Source organism: Mytilus galloprovincialis, chromosome 14, assembly GCF_965363235.1.
Source record: "Mytilus galloprovincialis chromosome 14, xbMytGall1.hap1.1, whole genome shotgun sequence".
NCBI lineage: Eukaryota > Metazoa > Mollusca > Bivalvia > Mytilida > Mytilidae > Mytilus > Mytilus galloprovincialis.
The window spans coordinates 57,914,955-57,929,814 of record NC_134851.1 but is presented as its reverse complement, the minus strand read 5'-3'; the positions used below and the strand labels follow the sequence as shown (position 1 = coordinate 57,929,814).

Below are 14,860 nucleotides of genomic sequence, written 5' to 3'. Positions count from 1 at the left end.
AAACAAATGTATCATCATTGAAATACATGAAAGGTTTGTCACTGGACGTCATTGCAAAAACAAAATCAAAGATCATTTACTGTTTTATATTTACGCAGTTTAAAACTTTAAAAAATTGTTTGGTATTAGAAGTTGATGCATTTCACAAGGTCAAGTTTTTAAATGTACATCTAAATCCTCTAATTATATCAACGGTACCAGTTTTACGGCACCAGATGTACACTTTGAATACAATTTGCAATTTTGAGTTTTAACACCATTTTTAGGCACCGCATTTAGGTTATTTTCTCGGCGGCTAGTATTTATTGGTGGAGGAAGCCGGAGTGCCCGGAAAATACACCGACCTTCGATAGGAAAACTGACAATCCTCGTCAATTCAGATTGGAGTCGAGTGCACCCGCACGTGCGGGATTCGAACTCCCCACCTCAGTTTTGACTGGCTAGTAATTACAGTAGTAACTGCTTAGAACACTCGGCTACCCTGTGCACTTTGACATTTACTGTCTCTTTCGCAGGGGTGTTAAGGTCGTTTAAAGAAAATTTCTATTTTTATACACACAAAAAAATCATATTGTACTCAAAGTGAGTTTTCTCTGCCTAAAAGCCAAAATACACGTCATATGAGTAATCGGGGGGAAAAGGGTCTATTCTTATTTATATTACAAACTTTTATTTTTAGAAAAATATAAATACACTAGTGTCACGTGACTTTAAACTGAAAGTAAAGACATTTCCCAAAAAAGTCAAAAGTGCAGGTGCAAGATGAAATCGGATCGCCCTGATTTTGGGCTCGTTGTAATCAGGATAACTTGTTTTACTGGAAAAGTGCTGCCACTTAATTTTCATTAGAGGTTTTGTAATTAAAAAACAATAAAACATGGAGAATTTAATCGATTTATTGATTTTTTGGCACTTCGGGTTGTGAAATTTCTTTTACACGAACGCTATATAACTAGTAGCAGCACTTTTCGAAAAGTTTGAAATGTGGCCTTTCTACCAATACCAGCATGCAGTGGGTTGGTATAGCTCTTGCACCTGCACTTTTCAATTATTCTAACATGTTGTAGCATAATCGCCCTAAAATGCACGAAAAAAGCGTTTGAAAGACCCTCTAGTAGTCGGATCGGCTGACGGGAAAACTACGGTATATTTTGTTTTCACCGGCGTTTCATTTGATAATATGTTTGTGCGAAGTTTGAAACAACTATTGTCTTATTGCTATTTAAATTATTGAAGGCAAAAAACATAATTATTCAGGTCATTATTATACACCCCAAACGTGGGTTACATGCATGTAGTGTTGGGGCATGCAGCCTTCCCCCCTTTTTTGTTCAAATCCGGAATCGCATCTCGGGTGCTTGTATAGTTCTTGTTCTACAAATCAAAGTTCAATATATAAATTAATTTAATAGATAAGCCTACAAGGTCATTATTATACACCCCATACGTGGGTTACATGCATGTAGTGTTGGGGCATGCAGCCTTCCCCCTTTTTTTGGTTCAAATCCGGAATCGCATCTCGTGTGCTTGTATAGTTCTCGTTCTGCAAGTAAAAGTTCATTATATAAATTTTAATAGATTAGCCTACTAGGTCTCTTCTGGTGTTTGTGTATTGTGAATCATTAACATTTTAATGAAAAAAGCTGCATTAATAAAGAAATTGGGTGTGTCATTGGTAATGTTTAAATTATAAATATACTTAACTCCTACCTGCATCACATCAATAGATGGAGATTTTATTTGTTGAATATCTCCTGCTTATCAAGTGTGACTGGTATCAATTGTAAATCATGATTTGTCACTTTTAGATTCATTCTGGTGATTCTTTTGCATCTATTTTCACCAGCTGCTATGCCAGTTTCAGGGGCGGATGCAGGAATTTTCGAAAGGGGGGTGCTAACCCAAGGCAAAAGGGGGGGGTGCAGGGGGGGTGCAAAACATATGTCCCATGTCCCGATACAAATGCATTGATCGGCAAAAATAAAGGGGGGTCCGCACCCCCGGAACCCCCCCCCCCTGGATCCGCCACTGAGTTTTTTTGTATGGCTTGCTTTTTTTTTTATTATGTCGGACTCCATAGTTATTTCCTGCGTCTTATTACACAGAATATTCCCTTTCAACCAATCTGGAGCAGTATTTGACTTATTCTAATATCCTTACAGTTACTTGGTAAAATTATTCTGCCCTACTTTTACTGATTTTATTATGTTTGTAATTCAAAGGCATACATTTTAAAATTTGTACACCAGCATTAACATTGGGGATATAATTCCTTTTTTCATAGAATGTGTGAGTTTCAATATTTGCACAAACTACCTTTTGGAGTAAAGATTAAAAGATAAGACATTGAGTACCCCAAATTTAAAAAAAACAAACTTTGTGCTCTATAATTTATGCTTCCACTACATGTATATACCAGTTTCAAAAATTATTTCAGATGCATACATTGTATACGACTTATTTTAATCTCATCTGATTTGTTTCAGATTTAGGTATATATGTACAGTGTACATTGTACCTATGATTCAATCTGCAGCCTTGTAAATATATCATCTTAATTTCTCAACCTCAAAAGACATCAAAGAATACAATTCTATCATGAAGTTGGAAATAGGGACCTATTTTTTACTGCCGCTCATTTCATATTAAATTCCTGCCTTCTGTGCAAAGTGTCCACCAATACAAATGGACAGCAAAGAAATAGTCGTATGTGCTTATGTGACATTCAGCACAATCAATCAATTGTGTTTTCATTATTAAGTGCCATAATATTTTAATTCAGGTTCATCATGTTCATCTCAAAGATGTTAAAATCAGAAAACTTATTTCTTATCAACTGCTGAGATTGGAGTCAACTGAAATGGTATTTCTTTTCTGTCCTAATAGAATAAATTTTATGTACCAGAATATACATCTAAATACAGAATTAACTAACTTAATATAATTTATACATAACCACAATCCCGAAGTGTCAGATCAATCAGAATGAATCGATTTCCATGATATAGGGGAAAGGACAATTAGTCAGACGGAAACTCATAAAATGATACAATGTACATTTTTGTATGTGTGTGTTAACCATGGTAACGGTTATAGAACTACAATGTACTGCCTACCAAAAATCATGGGTTAATCTTTACCTGACCCAATCACAAAAAATAACACAACTTAATTGTTAATCAAAACTTCATTGGCAATTATACCACATCATCTTTTTTTTAATGAAATTCTAGCTGTACTACATATACATACATGTAATTACATGTATGATGCATTCAAATTTAAAATATATAGAAGTTTCTGTCTGTGTGTTGGAAATGCTGTCTCATTGCCATACAAATGTACATGTAAAATGTATTATGTATGCACATGATGCACATGATGCATATGGTAATATAATGCTGTACATGTATATCTAACATCAGTTGCTAATCTTTATACTGTGGAAATATTCAATCACAAGTTTCCAAGTATACCATGTATACCAGTAGAAAATTAAATGCATATGAACATGTTAATCTACATATGTACAAAAGAGCAGCTACATGATAAATGCAAGCAAAGAAAAATATCCAACATTTTTTGGTTCAAACATTCTGTGGATGTTACATTTGTACATTTGTACAGAGGTCTTGCTCAGTATTGAACACTTTATAATGCTTTTGAACATTTTGTAAACCTGTATAGTCTGTGTTATGAAATGAGATTGAAATATAAACCATGACAAACTATGATTGTCTTGTTCTCTGGTGGCTAATACATGTATATGACTAGTTGTTCTCTGATTGAGAGTTGTTTCATTGGCAATCATATGTCATGTATGTCATATTCTTACTTTTATAATTACATGTACATGTAACTACATAGGTGGTGCATCAGTGAATTACATGCTTACATTTGTACATGTCAATGTACATGATGTAATTTGTATATGTCTGAAATGTACATATGATATCTGTAAGTTTTCTGGTAGGATTAATATCTATATTGAATTACTTTTTACATCGCTTTCCTGTAATTGCCATAAAAATAACAAAACACTCATAGAAGTTTTATAAATGAATATTTCAAAATTCCCCTTTACCATGTTTACAGTTCAACTGAATATCATATGTCTATCTGTAGATCTCTCACTCGTCTTGGTTAGATATTGCAGATTTTTTAAAACATTTCATGAAAGAGACATACAATTACATTTCTGACATCCGTGAAATACAATATTTTAACTGAAATCCTTTTTGAAACTCCTATTTTAAGACTATTCACAAATCTCCAAACGGCCTTTATTATGTATATTTGGTATTCCTTTTAACTGTCACATGTGTCAAGTAAAAACTCTTTAAGATGGTATACATCAACTTCAATAATGATGAAAAAGAAGTTAAATTGTCCAATTAATAATATTCCTCTCTATTTCAGCATCAATACACTAAATTCCAATTCATTTGGTTTTGAAACAGTCAATGCTTCTACTTAGTACGGTGCATTATGTAGAATTGCTGTCATTTTTCTATTTTTCATGGACATATTTGGTGGCTTTCTAGACAAATTTTAATCAGATCTTCCATAATGGCCATGATGAGTTATAAGTAACTTTTAACTGGTGTCTGACTGCAGGTCTTCATCCCTGAAATATGAAAATGCAAATATAATACAAGTACAATGTATATATCAAATGAAATTTTCAATATGAGAAAAGTAATCAAAAGTTAGTGCAAACATACTTCTTCAAAAAGTACTGTTAAAATGCTAACAAAATAATTCTCGTCCTTTTTTACCAGTAGTAATGTCTTCATTCAACATTTGAACAAAAAATAAATTTTCCAAACACATTTTAATAAGGCGCACTATGTAAAATGTAATAAATATTTAAATATTATGTTGAACTTCATTATTTTGTATCTCCTTTTCCAAATGTGAACAGTGACAGGAATACTTCAATATCAACATGATCAATATCAAGAATCCACAAGAAATTTTAGCTAGCAAGTTCAGTATATTATTATTATCATGGTTATAGGCATATCTGTCATGTCTGTGTAAATAAATATTACTGCTCGTACATATATATACAGACACTGAAGGACGCCTCCGGGTGCGGGAATTACATGTTGGTGACCTTCTGCTGTTATTTTTTTTTTTATTTGGTCGGGTTGTTGTCTCTTTGACACATTCCCCATTTCCATTCTCAATTTTACTTCATTTTGAATTCAGAAATTATCATGATTTATATTAAGTACATTAATTATTGTATTGCAATTCTTGAAGAATGGAAAAAAAAGTGAATTTGTAGGATACTTATACAAGTGAATCTTATTTACTTGTACATGTTGTATGGGTAAACCAAAAAATGGCATAGTTATGTCCCTTACACATTCAGAATGTTTTACATTGTACTTGTTTTACATCCTTTTTTCTTTCTTGTATTCTTGAGATTTCTTTGCACTAATCGAATTTTAAATTGTGTACTCATTGAAAGAAATGTTTACATGGTTTACTTGTACAAGTAAATTTTTGAGAAAATTAAGGCTAGATTATTCAAACATTATCTATTTACTTATACGTGTTATGTGTATTTTTTTTTACTTCTTCAAGTAAATAAAATAAACTTGTACAAATACATGTAGTACCCCTGACTATGTATGTGTCTGTAATATTTAATTGAGCACTTGTTTGTTGCTGTTTATTTGTTTGTTTGTTCATTCACTTTTTTCTCACATAAATAAGGCCATTAGTTTTCTACTTCAACAGGTTTATTAATATTATGATTTGGCGCCTTTTAGAGAAGACAATGTGGCAGAATGTGTTTTTCTCATTGTTGAAGGCCATAAGGCCTAAATGATGACATATATATAGTTTTTAATTTCTGTTTAACTTGGGACCCTTCAGGTGAGTCGTCCCATTGTACATGTACAATAGTTAGATCATGTAGATAACTGCAGGATAAAACAATTTACCTGTCTATAATACATGTAATGAAGCTCTCCAAATTCAAACCATTACTTTATATTTCATCACAGCTTGAAAGGCACACTGTAACCTCAATCCTGTTATTGTCAGGTGACCTAAAAAAAAAGAGAATGTAATTATATATTTTTTTTTTAAAATAAAGGAGCATGAAAAATTGAAAACAGCAGGTTCAATAATTTCATGCGTCCATAGCACTTTTCTGGCTGAGTCTGGATTTACCTTCATCAGGAACGCTCAAAGCCAAACATTTAAAATCCAAAGATGTACAAGTAGTGAATAAAATTACAGAGCTATATGTCATGTATGTCAAAAATAGTATGAACCTGTGTATACATCGTAACATGTATAATCATGATAATGAATCATATATTTTTTAAAATAAAGAAATCACTTTTGCCATACAATAGAAATACAATGTAGGAAGATGTGGTGTGAGTGCCAATGAGACAACTCTCTATCATGTCCATCCAAATAACAATTTATAAAAGTAAACCATTATACATGTAGGTCAATGTATGGCCTTCAACACGGAGCCTTGGCTCACATCAATAAACAAGCTATATATGGCCCCAAAATTACAAGTGTAAAACCATTCAAACAGGAAAACAAACGGTCTAATCTATATAAAAAACAAGAAACGAGAGACACTTATAAATTACATAAACAAACGACAACTACTGTACATCAGATTCCTGACTTAGAACAGGTGCAAACATTTGCAGCGGGATTAAATGTTTTAATGACAATGTTTATATTAATGCAAATTAAATGAACCCAGGATACGCATGTTGCTAATTTTTGCTCGTCTTAATGTAATTTTTATGATTAACTAGAAGTGCTGAGAACACTGCTCACAATAGCCAGCCCCCTCCCCCACAAAAAATATAAAATACTATAAAACAAACAAGTGAATCTGTGAGCTACTGATCACTTTTGATACCCCCATACACTTTAAGAATTTTAAGGTACACAGGAATTTGTTGAGTGATGAATATGAAAAAGCATCACACGGTATTGCTGACTCATATAAACCCTCAAACCAAATTTAAGAAGTCCATGTTATTTTCCTGAGAAAGATGCGACGAAAAATATTCAATTCTGGAACAGACAGACAGACTGACTTTAATATACCGTCAAAATTGACCGTTTCTAAACAGGCTGTGGCCTTTTCCATTTAATAAATGATATGATTTGCATCCGTTCATGCTTGTACACAATTGTCTGTTATAACAGAATACACAGCTTTATTACAAGTGGTTTTTTTTCCTGCCTCTTGGACATGAGGTCTCGCAATGAAAATTTTAAAAATACCATTATGGCTCGATTCTGTTTACTGGGGATATACATGTATATAGCTGAACACTGAACAGGGACACAGTTCAGATATTTGATATCATCCATGTACTCTAATTTTAGAGGGAAAGTGGATGCAGTGACTATTCAATTTTAATACTGATTATAATTATTATATATACTGTATACAAATAATATGTCATGTACATGATGTATGTCAAAAGCACGAGAAGTTAAAGAGTATGACAGGAAACATGGAAAATAAATAAGGGGAAACATGAAGCACACATTAAGTCATCCTACTAAACACGAAACATAGAAGATAAAACGTCTGAACACGAAAACAAGTTGGTGACCTTCTGCTATTGTCTGTTCTATGGTTGGGTTGCTGTCTCTTTGACACATTTTAATACGAAAGACACCGAACATATGTTCTCATAGTTTATGACTTTATTCATTATAGGTTGAAAAATACACAGTGGCGGATCCAGGAATTTTCATAAGTGGGGGCCCACTGACTGACCTAAGAGGGGGCCCGCTTCAGTCACGCTTCAATGATTCCCTATATAAGCAACCAAATTTTTTCTCAAAAAGGGGGGGCCCGGGCCCCCTGCCCCCCCCTAAATCCGCCTCTGATACAGGCAAAGTTTAGATGTTTATGAAGTATCCTATATTTTGACTTTAGTGGAACCTTATTATCTGATCTCTTAGTGCACAAGCCATTCCCTCTGCATTTTAGTATATATCTCTAGATTGTAATACCTGAAAGCGATAAATTACACCTAAGTCGTGTTTTGTCCTGACATTGGATCATATTGAATAAATTTTCCATTTGTTCTCATCAGTTTCTTCAACCAGGTCGTTATAATCTCAACTGACAAGTGCACGGCTACTTTAGTTATTTTCAATTAACCAACTTGCAAACTGCAAGCTTCGCAACTACATTGAATTTCCAAATAAGGTAAACAGGTGGGCGGAGCTTAAACTCCGCTTGCTATTTTTCTTTTGATAAATACAGCTTTCACTCAAATTATTTCCATTTCTTGATGTGAAAATACATTATAATATTAAAAAAGACACCATATGCCATATATTTCATTATTCATGCGATACGCGTACCTTACCTATTGCTACATTTGTTACTGTGTCTGCAACGTCAAAAGTCGCCCGCCATTACACATTCTGATCTAGATAGGGGAAATAACTCCTGCACTGTTTTTTTATTCGGTTTTGCGGGAAAACCACCTTAATGTCGCTGCGCACCACTTTGGTGCAGTTCGCCAGAGTTAGTCACTCCTTTAAGGTGCAAATTTCACTACTTTAAAACACAACGCGAAGCAAATTTACTTTACTTTTAAGACTAACTCTGGGAACACTTCATTTTCATTTTACCTTTGAAATTACTCTATTTTTGAACTTCAGTTTAGAAAGTTTTCTGACTCCTGTTTATATCCGACTTTGTTTAATACATGCAATTATTGTACATATGTGAATAAAATATAGTTTCGTTTGATCATTGTCTGTTGTTCAGCCATAATCTGATATCAGGTATCCCAATGGTCGAATAGGGGCGAAGTACTGGCCGCTACACGTCCCGGAAGGTGTCGTCACCGACTCCCTCCGTTACAAATTCAACAGATGTCAGCAGTATCTTCATTAATTTTATTATTTAACACAACATTGTTTTTATTACAAGCTATTTCATATATCAATATACAGCTAGGGAATATTTGTTGTTGACCGAAAATTTAAGATACATCGATTTAAACTATGTGAAAAATAAATAATTTTTGTAAGTTACTTTAATTTCCGTGTCTATATTTAATTTACGAGTACACTATAGTAACACAGAAAAAGAGAAACGGAAATATACAGGAATACCTAAAGTTTCGTAAGTCAGTGCAATGGACCATACATTACTTACATGTCACAAGTTTTCATAGCACTCAGCAAGTTTTGAAAAGAATATGTGAGATAAAGATATACTGCATTTGGGCAAATTAAAAATATGTTAAACATCCAACTATTTTATTTTTAACAGATTCACAAGTTTTGAATTTTTTAAACCGTGCATCAATATTTTATTGTTTTTATTTAAATTCCTTCTATGTTACGTGTATTGATCATTTATTTGTTTAAATTGTGAAGTATATGACTTTAATAAGAATACACGCATTTATATATATATAAGTCGATAAAGTTTGAAACAAATAAACGAAAGATACATCGATGTTGTTTTGCTTGAGTGATTTACCTGTTAAAAGCTCGGGTCTCAACACGGTTTAAAACGAATTAATACCAGTTTGAAATAGTTTAACGGGGGCGTGGCCTATTTGTTTGACGTAACTTACCGCCAACTTGAATTAAATTGAACGACTGCAAGCTAATCTATTTGACTGGCATTAAAATGATTTGATATGCATTGAAATAAATTAAAAATGATTTTTAATTTTTGTCAATCTTTATCAAATGACGATTAATCTGATTTAAACAGCGTTAATGCTTTTTTGTCCGATCAAGTTAAATTCGGGTTACTAGTGCAGGTAATTGGGTTTTTACTAAAATAAGTTCAAAGAAAAGTTTTCCAGAAAAATCCATATTTTCAAACTAAAGAAAACAGCCATTTTAGAAAATGGCCGTGGCCATCTTGAAAAAAAATATTTGTTTTAACGGCCAACAGTTATTTCTTAAAAAGGATATAATATTGATGCTTTGTGGTAATTTTCATGCTTGTATCATCATTTGCACAATTCCCTCGATTTTGCTTGCTAATATCTTCCACTATTTTGCTTGTTTTGTTTTAAGTTATTGATGAGTATTCTGTCAGCGAAACACTTATCAAAACTTCTAGAAAATCTGATCATGTTTGTTTTTTTGCATGTTCTCTCTATGATAAAAATTTGGATACGTTCATTGCAAATGTATATTGGTTTCTGAAGAAATATTGATTTTACTAATTTTGGAATTGAAATGAGTTGGCCGGAAATGAAAGGTAATATTTAGTTCACCTAACAAGACACGTTCAGTATTGAAAACACATATAGTTGAACTTGAAGATACATACAACATGTATGTTCATGCAAATGAAGATTATCCATCGTGTCAACTGTAGTTTGAATGTAACGTTACATTCAAGCTTAATCTGTCACAAATATAAAGTAAACACACGTACTCCACTCCAAGGAAAATTCAATAAGAGATGTTTATCAAAACTGACCAAGTCAAATTAGATCAGTTAACAGAACACGCGTATTTTAAAGACATTTTTAACAGTGAGTTGGACTGATTTTATATCGGACCTTAGCTCACACAGTGATACATCTGTGGTTTTCAGTTCCGTTATACAATTGGGCAAATAAAGACAACAGTACTATACAAATTTCTAAAAGTTATAAATCGATTGAGAGAATACAAAAACCGTGTTAAAAAAAAATAATGAGGAAAACACATCAACTATAAACGGAAAACAACGAAACAACAGAAGTGCTTAAAAATACGACAACGCAACACACACACAAACTCGAACCTTAAGATAACAACTGCCATTACTCATTTCCCTAAGGGTAGACAACCAACACAAACATAATATGTTAATGTAACAATAATTGGAATCCAACATTCAAAAGACAAACATAGATGCTTTATCCACTTAAGTTAAGGAGAACATCCTTTCTGAAGCAGTGACGGGTAAATGATTTAGTTTCTTCTGTTTGATAACAAAAACAAACATCGAGTAAAAATAAAATATAAGTTTAAATCTCCTTTATTCACAATCATGCATAGGTACAACGTGCATGTCTCAACTTGGACACAATATAGATAAAAGATTATAATGACACACATAATGAATATACTGTTATCTATTAAATATTTGTTATAAACACGTTAATTGAATGTACTATGTTGGAATAACTCCACATGAGGTCGATTTGAAGTAACCTTCACGTTGTCGTTTTGTTCTTCAACTTTCAATACAATAAATCATTAAAGACTCTGACAAAATTGTAATATTGTCCAATTTCATTAATGAATGTAGAATAAGAACTGTTCGATGATTCTTTTATAATAAATTTAGATTTTTACCTGCTTCGTAAATTATTTTTAGGCTTTCTTTAATTCGAGATTTTGTATTTTCTTGGGTTTATCATCTTCGTTTGATGTGTTTGAACTTTTGAAACTTTTTGTTTTGAATTTTCCCCTCAGTTTAGTATTTCTGTGATATTACTTTCTGGATATGTAGTCAAACCACACAATACATAACCTATGCATCTTCTGTATATGTCTCTGTATGTCGCAAACACAATTTTCAATGATTTGCATCTAAGTTTTTTTTATTTTCATTACGCTTGTAGAACATGACGAAAGTGTTGCTAAAACCACAAGCACAGAGGGATATTGACGTTTCTTACACTTTGTCAGGCAAGCCAATTTTAGTTTCCACTGTGAAATGTGTTTTTCATACGTTTTTTTTATATATTATAAAGGTATCGTGAGAAGAATATCTATTTTGTGCGAATAAAGCTGTATTACCACAGGAACTTTCAAACTCGTGTTGAAATCAAACGACAATTCCATTTTTGTTTAAAATAGTATACCAAACACATACTAAATAAAATAGGGTTTCATACCATTAGGTTACGTAACGCATAAGTCGATCAAATATTACAAATTGCAAAACAAAAACCACAAAGAAGAACTACTTCACAAAACACTACTTCGAAACATATATATAGTACAGACATTTTGTTCATATTTTTTGTAGAAAAAAAACGATGATTCCGTCAGAACACCCGAGCAAGGCTTGCCCAATTCGCAGACGGTTAACACGTTTCCTTATGTTTTATTTATCATTTAATTATTAAGATATATTGCATCATACATCTAAGTTCTAATTAAATGCAATGATTATTCTCAGTAGTTTCAAGGGATTTTAACAAGAACTTGAGTACTCGAGTATCGCTGGGTAGAGCCAAGTTACGAATACCAAAGAGAGGCTTTGATTTTTCAGATAAACATAAGCAACCTTGTTCATATTTGTATACTTAATTTAAACAGTAACATGTTACCTTTGAACGGATATTAAAACGAAAACTACATTATTGGTGAACAGACAATTAGTATTTAACGTTAGTCAGATTATAATTACATTAGATGTATGTTTCATTATAATACTTTATTCTGATTAGCTAACAGCATATCACGTGTTATTCCGTAAGCAATTGTATCACTCAATAAAACTTTTCATTCATGATAGCACGTGGTCCCACAATAAAGTGCACAGGTGAATTAAATAAAAACAATATAAAATTCGTTTTTTCTTGATCATAGCTAAAAATAAATGTAATTATAAGTATTGAATGCTTCTTTTTGTAACTTTATAGGGTTGTAAAAGCGTTGACCATGCGTACATTTTTAGAATGAAGCGCTTCCGCGCTTCATACAAAATGTACTTCGGTCAACGCTTTTACACCCCAATAAATTTACAAAAAGAAGCATTCAATTCTTAAATATATACATATTTTTTGTAGAAACCATCTCTTATTCCACTAGAACCACAGAGGAGAGTGTTGTTGTTACACAGAATGGTAACTCCCTTAGTTATGTGTAATAATCGAAAAATATTTGATTTGTAACATCTAATGGAGGTTTAAGATTTCTATCAATTGAAAGAAATGAATTTTTTGGTTTATAAGTTTTGCATTTATAAATATACTCCATCAGTACTGAACAGACACTTATTGGAGAAATGCGAATCTGTGTAAAATAGTAGCGTTAATTCTATACACGTGCTCAAGAATTAACTCAGAACTCATTTTCTCATGTATTTTTCAGTAGAACCTTTATAAAATATCAAAACCATAATATCTTTCCAAGCATAATTACATTCACTTACACACTAACTCACTGACACACAAACGCTACAGCGCAAAAACATATCTCTATTTCATGGTTCTTAAGTTGAAGTGGTTTTTCTACTGCGGAGGAATAACAGGAGTTATACTGATGATTGGGCTAGCGTGCTGTGCTTTTGTGGAGTTCAGAAAAAGAAGGCAAAAACCAAACACGGCAATTAACAATGACGAAAACAGAGTACTAAGAGCTTCAGGCAAAGGAAATCAATATGCATCTGCACAAAAGAAAAGTATGCATATATACCACACCATTGATGACAACATATTAGGAGGTCAAAGCGCTAACTGTTATGCATCTTTAGAGGTTATGATTGACTCCAACAGCCAGAAAGGCAAAACAAGTCGAGCTACTTGTAGTTACACTCAACATGCTCAACAATATCAATGCTTAGTCCCTGCAACTATGGAGATGCATGCTTACAAGTAGAGAAAAAAGTTTGTAATTACATAGGAAATAAAGAGTACGTAATGCGCTTGATGATAGTATGTACTCGTTGAGCATGTTCAATATCTTTTTTATTAATTGAACAAGAAAAAAAAGCATGTTATGAGGTTTTGTTGTATTTTTACAGTCGGTTCAATGAATTATGTCAAAGTTAAAATAATAAAAATATTTTATTAACATAGTTTTGTACCTGTTTGATTATCCGAATAAATGCAAATAAAATCTTATTGCGTGTTCGATCTTAAATTGTATTCATTTGGTATACGATAAATGGTAGTTATGCAGATTAATATAAACACTATAGTATAATATGGTAAAGAATTGCGCTAATATTAATGTACCTTTTTGCGGTACGGCACTATCTTGTGACGTCTCGTAATTGTGATACTTTATGTTGTATTGAATAGAAACGTATAATGGCAGATGTAGTTCTATCTTTAAGGCCTTAGTTAGCTTACGATCAAATACACAATGCAACGCAATAATCTACATTGGTGCCGTGACTTCAAACGGAAAAAATGGACATCAGCCGATTAAAATTCTTGAGAGCGGGGAACAAAGCAGCGGTAACAAAAGTTTTTAAAAGACTGGAGGAAGCCATCGGAGATTCACAAATAGACACGGAGGAAGTATCAACATTGCTCGAAGCAATCGAGAAGAAAAAGAAAACGTTAGTCTCAATAGACGAACAAATATTAAATGCAGTCGAATTAGACGATATCACAAATGAAATCCTTTAAACAGATGAGTATTATTTAGATTTAGAGGGTAAAATTCGAATTTATAAAAAAATTCTAAAAACCCGTACCAAAAGCAACATCTTCGATACTAGATTCAAACGCACCAGAGTTTGTTCCGTACACAAATCCATTGACACACACAAGCCAGCAATTATCTCAGTCAAGTTCGACCTCAAGTAATAACCATCGCCTACCAAAGCTATCTCTTCCCAATTTTAATGGAGACATTTTACAATGGCAATATTTCTGGGATTCATATGAAACCACGATTCATCACAATCACACATTAACTGACATTCAGAAATTTTCGTACTTGAACTCATTGCTTCAATTTGAAGCTGCAAACGTAATTTCAGGATTGACCATGACAAATCCAAACTATCACAAAGCAATTGAATTATTGAGAAACAGGTAAGGCCAGCCACATAAAATCATTAATGCATATATGAGAGCACTACTTGATATAACCGCACTACATGATACATTAGAAAGTTTGAGAT

The 14,860-nt window shown here is 32.7% G+C and overlaps 1 long non-coding RNA gene across 3 annotated transcripts; it reads right to left on the bottom strand.

The window, feature by feature from the left end:
• Window positions 1-4,046: 4,046 nt before the first annotated feature.
• Window positions 4,047-8,516, bottom strand: LOC143058369 (uncharacterized). 3 transcript variants are annotated; one of them, XR_012973031.1, is made up of 3 exons: window positions 8,388-8,516; window positions 5,958-6,065; window positions 4,047-4,627 (listed from the first exon to the last, which is right to left on the bottom strand). It is a non-coding gene; the product is annotated as an uncharacterized LOC143058369 (long non-coding RNA). The 3 variants fall into 3 exon arrangements; XR_012973030.1 differs by having other exon boundaries at window positions 8,383-8,503; XR_012973029.1 differs by having other exon boundaries at window positions 8,026-8,483.
• Between the last annotated feature and the right edge of the window lie 6,344 nt (window positions 8,517-14,860).